The following is a 9,504-nucleotide window of genomic DNA, read 5'->3' on the forward strand; positions in this document are numbered from 1 at the left end:
AATTTGCAACAGAGCTACTGAGAAACTAAGGCTTTCTTACATTATAGACTCTCCTACCCTTGAAGGTACGTTAAAGTTGCCTGTTGATTGATTGACAGCAGACTATCTGGGCAGCAAAAATTACACAGCTTTATTAAATTCCTTTAACAGAAGTGCTTCCTTTAGAAAATGTGCCATTTTAGAGTGACAAGAGGTCAACCTGAAAAACTGTAACATTTACATTACAAATTAGCCACAGTACAGAAAAAAATAAATAAATATTGGATAAAATGTGAAATAGCAGCTTGATTATAGGCTTTGATATACTGTTATTCGTATGCATATCATCTGTTATAGACAGCAGGATCAGCTTTTCCCTCTTTGATTTGAGTCTGATTTGAGATTAATTAGTATCCAACAGTGTATCATCATCACAAAGTAATTTATTATTTCCAACTGGTCTACTGGAGCGCTCACTGGGCAGCTCGCAGTGACATCCATCTGCATATCTGCTTGGTTTTGATCTCTTCAGGCAGCGAGAGATAGTCAGGGAAGTGGCAGCTCTCACAGCATGGTCACCCAGACTCACCGTGCTGTGAGACCGAGGTGCGAGAAGAACCCGTCAATCCCAGAAATCATCCAGCATAACACTTGCATCCAGCGTCAGGTCGCTAATCACAAACTTGCAAATTTTCTGTCGGCAGAAGTGTATTTTTCTCTCATCACTGACTGACGACTCAAATTGAACTAACACCAAGCTGGTTCAGTCGTGTTTTTCTGACTTCTTTAAATGACCCAGGCTCCTCCTTTTCTTTTCACTTCATGTTCGAGTTATTTTGAACTGCAGCAGCCACTTTAGCTCTCTCTCTCACTTATGTTCAGCTGGGATGCTACGTGACACAGTTCAGTGGAAGCTATGCTGTGGCGGCTGTCTACACCATCCAGCAGTCTTGACACATCAGTGACAGGTGAGCTTCTGTCACAGAATGGGAGTAATGAAGTCTCAGTTTGTATGCCTAGAATGGCCCCAGTGGTTTTACATTGTAAAAAGGTGTTTTCACATGATCAACATTAAACTTTTTATTCTCTTCACACTGCTCTACTGCTTCACATGTAGTTGTTTGTAAGTACTCGGGGTTACTCTGGAGCGACAGTGGTATTTAACTAGATTTCCATCATCCAAATGATAATGCACTTCATGCTGGAGTGAAGCGAGCATGAAATTCTTAATACTTTTAAAACAAATAGTTACATCACTAAGAGCTATTTTTTTTTTCCAAACTCAAAAGTGAAACATTGTATATGAAGTAACACACATTTAGGATGTCAGCGTAATTGTCTGCCACCTGAAAAGCTGTCATTATTAAAAACAACACTGATTGTCCATAAAACACCAGCTTGATGTCTACACAATGCTACTTGCTAGCATAACCCAGCAGGTAAGAAGAGATGGAAAGAGTTATTTGCACACAGTTTATTCAATTCCCATGGCTTCACTTCATTTATCCAGAGTTGATACCTCATCAAGAACCGCAAATAGAAAGCTCAGTGCTTCAGCTCAGTTCATCAGCATGCGTCTTGCAGGGGGAACATTTAAATTTAGATTACCTCAATGTACAGTTTACACACCACAGGCCGCCACTGATTTTTACCGGTCTGTAAGATTCAGCCGTGTATGTGCATGCATGTCAGACTGAGGCTGAGGACTTTGCAAGACTACATTTACATACGCATCACACACACACATCCTATAACGGCGGTTTAGTACACCATTTTGTTTTTAAAAGCAGCAGCATGCTAATAATAAATCTATGCAAAACAGCTTTACTTGTTCATATCTTCTGCTACATGCACATGGACACACACACACAGCCTAGGCTTGTGTACAAATCCAGGCTCACCTCCAAAAACCCACACACAGTGACTTGCACACACCTGCAACACCCCCCCCCCCCCCCACACACACACACACACACATTACACACACAAGGACATACAACATTTTCAAACACACATCAAATCTACTTAATATGCAAAATATGCACCGCAGTAAAACACCAGGGTTGAGCTAATCAAATTGTAATGATTTTCCCCAGCAAAACTAATTATAAATTCTTCAACTCCACTCATTCAATAACATAGCCATTAAATCATAATAGCAGGAGAAGAGTCTTATTGATATTTTCCTCACATAAGGAGGCAACATGTTCTCTTGTAAGAGATGAAGCTTTGATGCTGGTCTTTGAGGTTTACTTCAAAGAAAGCATACAGTCTAAATGGTAGTGGTGGTGAGCACTCCAACAGGGCAAAAACACTGAAATACTGACGAAAAAACATGCATGCATGTATGTAAACATATGAGCATCCATGTATCATCATATGAAAACAAAATGTGCACAACACAGTACATGGCACCAACAAATTTAGCACATGAAGCTATAGTGACACAGACACATACACTGCCTCTAATAGTCAAACAAAAATAAATTTGTGGGGAAAATATCTTTATTTAAAAATTAGATTAGATCAAAATTAAATGTTTTTTAAAGAGCGGGGAAGTGGATTTCTGTTATTATCTATGGAAAACAATGCAAAACATATAAAAGAAGAAAGCATGACCACTGTTGTTTATTCTGAAAGACCTCTGCAATTTCATTGCTGGAGGTTGCTGGCTGTCACCAGTTCAAATTGGTCGCAAAGACAGTGCTGTACCAAAAGCCTCCTTGCACTTGTTTTTGTTGCTAGCAGGCTGCAGTGATGACACACAGTTTGCGTGAAAGTCACTGGAGATGTAGTGAAACTGGAGCACACTGCAAAATAAAAGTTGAGCCTCATCACTGCAACTGACACATTTAAAAAGGTACACTTTTTACTTTGAGGGTGAACAGTCTCCATTTCCAGTTTGCGTTGCACTTTTCATAGTTTTTACGACCACTTGGCGAGGAGTTTTCAAGTGTTTGTAGACAAGTCACCTGTGGTAGCAGGGTGTGGTTTTAGCTCAGCTGCAGGCTAGGGGTGGAGCAGAGGGTTCTCCTATTTATGCAGTGCTGGGACCGAGGAGTGTGCTTGTGGAGTAGACTTGGACTGGCAGCTGGGAGGCCGCAGTAGCTGATGAACTGAGCATTGCCTGAAACTGACACTGAGAACAGTGTGAAACACAAAAATAGAGAAAGCAAACATAACAAGAGAATCGTGTCTAGTTGTGTATGTGTTGCAGAACCCACAGTGGCAGAGTCTTGCTATATCAGTGTCTTCTGCTTACAACCAAAGCTATTTCATGGAGGTATTTGCTGCAGCACTCTTCTGTGACCAGATTCATGTTAGCAGCTCCCAGCAGCCTCAGCAACTAGTTACCAGGTGGTCACTGACCAGTCTCTAGGCCTGAGTGGGGCTTTATTAATCATTTCACAGTGACCACCAGTAACTACTCACCAACCAGTTGGGGAATACACATTTTTCCCCCTGGTGACCAGTGGTCGCCAAATGGTTGCAGAGCAGTTTTCAAGCTTGTGTGACTGATGGCTAAGGTAGTGCTAAATGCTCACTTACAGTTTAATGAGTCAACTACCAGTGCTGTAGTTAGCTGCAAATTCAAATGTGGTCTAGGCCAGTGCTTTCAAGGTTGTCAAAGTCCAAAACAATTAGATTAAAACTACTGTTAAGAGGGTGATAGTGTTAATCACTGTTATTATGTCATAAAAATACTAATACATAATAATACAGGGAATAAAATAAAGGTACCCCAAAGTTGGAATCTATTAAACACTGCAGCTGGCACCAGCATATTATGGCAATAGCTGAATTCAATAACGTTAAAAAAAAGGGGGCATTAAGAGCATCTAGGGAGCTCATTTTACTGAAGCCACTAATACTAATGCCAAACAAAATATTATCCAAGCACAATACTTACACACATACACACACCGTAAACAAGCTTTGTCAAAGGTAACAGTTATTTATCTAAAGGGCTAGCAACACTGTGAGGACATACATTTTATGCCAAACACAAACTGCACAATCAGTCTAGTGATTCCCTGAACTAAATAACTGAGTGTCAGGTGTGACACTTGGCAAAACGATGACACTTAATAGCAGCATATAAATGACAGGCTTAAACATGACAAACACTGTGCCATGTGCCATGTAACACTCTTACATGAAGACGACATACCAATTATAGCAGTGACACTTTAATAATCACATCTATCATGAACTTAAATACTCAGCAAGCACTAAAGCAAGCACTGAAGTCATCTCTAATCATTCATTGCTTATTTCTCGATGATTTTTTTTTTCTTAGTTTCCAAGATGCCCCCCCCCCTCCAAAAAAAAATGAGCAAATCAGTGCATGTAATATAACCCTCCTTAATGTTATCAGAAATATTGAAATTGGTCTGAGGAAGATGATGATGGTAAAACACGTTTCTTAGATGTTTCCATCTGTTTCCATCTGTTTTCATTCCACTTTGGTCTGTTTCTATTCCTACTTATTCACTTACTCCCATCTGTGTGTGTGTGTGTGTGTGTGTGTGTATGTGATACTGTATGCATTTATTCATATTGCTGCAGTCTGTAAGTCACTGCCTCTCATAGACTTAACATTTGTGTGCTTGATTTCGACTCTTCACATTTGGCTGTTTGTGCAATTCGACAATCTGTGCTCCCTTCGGCCTAATTTGCACTTCACACTCTCAAGGCTTCTTGCCACTCACCTGCTTTTCACACATTTTTGTTTGGCCCTGTGAACCTGTTAAGTCTGTTGCTATAACTGGTGCGTGACCCCACCACGATCCACTGCCAAAAGGATACATATGAAGAAGGAAAAAGCAGGGTGAGGTTGAGGAATAAATACAGTGTAGTGTTTGAGTATTACAGGCAAGCTCATAGTGCATGTTTTTACTCACAGTGCCTGCACCGTGTCACTGTATAAGCTCTGACACATGGTAGCTGGACCGTGCAAGGAGAGGCAAAGAAAAGAAGAGAGAAAAAAAAATCAATCTTGTAATCCACTACTTGAGCGTTGATTGCATGAATACACAATTGGAAGTTGAGGCTCCTGTGCCATCTGTATGGCAGTGCACTAAGAAAATAATCTATTTAATTTCCCTGGTGGCCGCAGGTGCTATCATTTATCTCATCCAGAGAGACTTCTAAAGTAGATAAATGCACTTCTTAGAATGAGATAAATCTACCTTACCATATGTGCCCCGCTGTGTTGCCTTATGGGAAGGGGGGTGGGGGGTGGGGGGGTTCCGTCTTTGTGTTCCCTTGGCCATTTAATACTGAAGGCGCCAAACCTTGGCCAGACAAATTTCATTTAGATCAGTTTCAGAGTGTTGCGTGAGGGTGTATAGCTGCAATTTAGCATCGCTCCAAAACTAAAAGCAAAGTGGAAAATACTGTTTTTAAATGGGGTATGTTTGAAAGAACATCACATCACATTGAAGATTTGCAGCTATATCTGTTCTTGAGGGCTAAAGAGCATAGTCTATCTACATGATCCAAATGAAGCGCTGGACAGCTAATAGAGCCTGACAGCCCTCTGCATGTGTGCTCTTGCATATACAGTATGTTTGCATGCATATTTGTTTGATTCAGCCGCACTCATAGAGTCGTGATTCTGTCCTGCGCTGTGCACACACCCCCTGGTGTTTTTGAGTTGACATTTTAATTCCTACTTGCATGACTGTGCTAAAGACTCTCTGCTCCTCCTTTATCAGCATTATTATTATTCCTCCCTATCCAGAACGTTCCTTATTTCCTTCTTCCTACTTGTCCTTTGTTTTCCTTTTCTGCAGGGCTGTCAACACTCCTCACCCTGAAAGCTTCTTTTTTCCTCCTCCTCCGCATCCCTGAGGACTTGCATCATGCCTATCTCTAACATTTACTGGCAATACTATGTACCTGCATTTGAACCTTTTGACCCCTCACCCCTGGGGACTTTGAAGAGCTCTATAACCAGCCCAGACCCTCATTGGTCACAGATGCTTATGACAGTTTTAGCTTATGTTCTGTAGCAGAATTTATGCATAATTCACAGAGTCAAATCCTATGGCTTTGAGTGATGCTGCTGAGAAAGTTAAGTGAAAGCAGCCAACCAGGGGGAGGTCTGTGTGTAGCTCCCAGCGCAACAGTTTGCCCGTCATAATATTTGATCTCAGAGCTAATTGAACTTGACATGCATTGGGGAAAAGTGCATCATGGTGTGTAGTAAAGAGAAGTAGGATTGCCCTGGTTTTGAGCTTAATGTTCCTAAAATGAAAAGTGCTTTTTAAAAATGGCTGCTCTAAGGGATCTCTAGTGTGTCTCGTGTGCATGTAAGAGAAGGTGAGCTTGTCGATCACATACGAGTAACTACATTCTCTCTCTTTTTTTAAAAAAAAATTCTGCTGTGATAGATTTGGTTTGTCTGCATATGTCACCCAATGTTCCACACATGCGCAGTAAACAAAGATGGGGGAACAAATTCACGCAGGAAAGTAAATAAAGCAAAGAGAAACAAATTAGGTCGAAACAAAGGGTACAGTGGTAAATCAGGAGTCGGCACAGGAGCTCCAGCAATGGTCCCATGTTTTTGTACATCTCCCAAGCCAATGGGCAGAAAGAGCGGGGTGAGAAGGGGAAGAAATTATTAAAATGTGCCACAGCCACAAAGTGCTCTTGGAGTAATTAAGTCGACAGCAGTTTGGCTTGCTGCTCCATTTTGAGTGTGTAATGTTTTTCAATAATGACAGTGCATGGCGGAAAACTGGCTTGTCGTCACGCTCTCTCTCCCAGCTAATCCTTTTACTGCTGACCACTCTGATGGGGTGTGAGTCCAGCTCCACTGCCTGCCTGCCTGCCACTTTTCTGGGGGGAAAAAAGGGATGAGGGAGGAGTTGGACAGAGAAAAAAAAAAAGCAGCCTGTTTGTTTTCCTATGTAGTGTTTCAGTTGTTTGTGTGTGTGCGTGTGTGTGTTACACACGCATGCTTGCGTTAATGTTTAATTTCATTTTGAGTGTGTGAGATTTCTATTGCTTGCCTGTGGGGTTACGTGCCAGCAAAGATGTCGGTGCATATCTACCGTAAATGTTTATTCAGTCCGCAGTGAATACACTCCAGCCCCTTGTTGCTTACAGAGAGGGTTTTTAGCATCATCTCAGGCTCTGAGCCCATCCACTCTGCTCCGGCCACAATGGCTAATCCTGACATAGGCGGCAGCGGCAAGCAATCAGCACTCACAGCCCAGAACATAATGGAAGCCTGCCTGTCTGGCTAGATGTCTGTGTGGATGACTGGCAGGCCAACCCCTCATCTGGATGCTTGCTTTTTGTACCTCTGCGGCTGGTTTGATGGCTGAGCAGACGGTGTGTTAGACTGTGTAAAGTCGTTATTCAATAAAGAAAAAGTCAAGCGCACTCAACATTAAAGTAAACAGCTAATTGCAGGAAAATCAAAAAAAGGAAAGCTTTGACTTTTCTGAAATAGTTTGAAACACTATCTAATGAACCTTCGTTTCATACAGAGGGAGGTTTAGTATGCAGCATTTCCATATGTCTTTCCATGTCTTTCTTTCTGCCTTGCTGGATTGTATGAATTTCTGCAGGGCTTATGTGCTGAGGTAAGACAACTGGTCAGCTCAGTATTCCTAGTTCAGCATCTCTCAGGGATAATTCATGCTTATACTCTTTGAATGGTTAGATGAAAAAAAACAAGTTGTAGGAACAAATCTCAAAAATTATTCTCCTTTATCATAAAGCATAGATTTTCAGCATGCTGGCATTGTGGTTTAAAGGATGGCCATGTCAGTAAATCCATCCAATCTGACTGAAATATCTCAACAGCTACATATAACAAACGTTCCATCTTCATTATGGTACATTTGATGAACGGTAAATTTTTGGTTTACAGGTGCTGGTCATAAAATTCAAACATCATGAAAAAGTTGATTTATTTCAGTAATTTCATTCAAAAAGTGTAACTTGTATATTATATTCATTCATTACACACAGACTAATAGATTTCAAATGTTTATTTCTTTTCATTTTGATGATTATAACTGACAACTAATGAAAACCCCAAATTCATCCATCCATCCACTCACTTCCACTTATCCTGTCGCAGGGTTGCTGGAGCCTATCCCAGCTGACACAGGGTGAGAGGCAGGGTACACCCTGTACAGGTTGCCAGCCTGTCGCAGGGCCTACACAGAGAGACAGACAACATCCACACTCACATTCATGCTCTCATTCACACCTATGGGCAATTTAGAGTTTCCAATTAACCTAACCCCAGTAAGTGCATGTCTTTGGACTGTGGGAGAAACCCACTCAGACATGGGGAGAACATGCAAACTCCACACAGAGAAAGAGAGAAGGGCCTGGGCCAAGGTGGAATCAAACCCAGGCCTTCCAGATGATATTCTAACTGTGAGGCAGCAGTGCTAACCACCGCACCACCATGCTGCCCCCCCAAATTCAGTATATCAGAAAATTAGAATATTACTTAAGACCAATACAAAAAAAGGATTTTTAGAAATGTATGAACATGAAAAGTATGAGCATGTACAGCACTCAATACTTAGTTGGGTCTCCTTTTGCCTGGATTACTGCAGCAATGCGGCGTGGCATGGAGTCGATCAGTCTGTGGCACTGCTCAGGTGTTATGAGAGCCCAGGTTGCTCTGATAGTGGCCTGCAGCTCTTCTGAATTGTTGGGTCTGGCGTATCGCATCTTCCTCTTCACAATAGCCCATAGATTTTCTATGGGGTTAGGGTCAGGAGAGTTTGCTGGCCAATTAAGAACAGGGATACCGTGGTCCTTAAACCAGCTACTGATAGCTTTGGGACTGTGTGCAGGTGCCAGGTCCTGTTGGAAAATAAAATCTGCATCTCCATAACGTTGGTCAGCAGCAGGAAGCATGGAGTGCTCTAAAACTTCCTGGTAGACGGCTGCGTTGATCTTGGACCTCAGAAAACACAGTGGACCAGCAGCAGCAGATGACATGGCACCCCAAACCATCACTGACTGTGGAAACTTTACACTGGACCTCAGCCAACGTGGATTCTGTGCCTCTCCTCTCTTCCTCCAGACTCTGGGACCTTGATTTCCAAAGGAAATGCAAAATTGACTTTGATCAGAGAACATAACTTTGGAGCACTCAGCAGCAGTCCAGTCCTTTTTGTCTTTAGCCCAGGCGAAACTCTTCTGACCCTGTCTCTTGTTCAAGAGTGGCTTGACACGAGGACTGCAACAGCTGAAACCCATGACTGCATACGTCTGTGTGTGGTGGCACTGACTCCAGCTGCAGTCCACTCTTTGTGAATCTCCCCCACATTTTTGAATGGGTTTTGTTTCACAATTCTCTCCAGGGTGCAGTTATCACTATTGCTTGTACACTTTTTTCCATCACATCTTTTCCTTCCCTTCGCCTCTCTGTTAATGTGCTTGGACACAGAGCTCTGTGAACAGCAGCCTCTTTAGCAATGACCTTTTGTGTCTTGCCCTCTTTGTGCAAGGTGTCAGTGGTCGTCTTCTGGACAACTG

This window comes from Archocentrus centrarchus, chromosome 24, assembly GCF_007364275.1.
Source record: "Archocentrus centrarchus isolate MPI-CPG fArcCen1 chromosome 24, fArcCen1, whole genome shotgun sequence".
Taxonomy (NCBI): domain Eukaryota; kingdom Metazoa; phylum Chordata; class Actinopteri; order Cichliformes; family Cichlidae; genus Archocentrus; species Archocentrus centrarchus.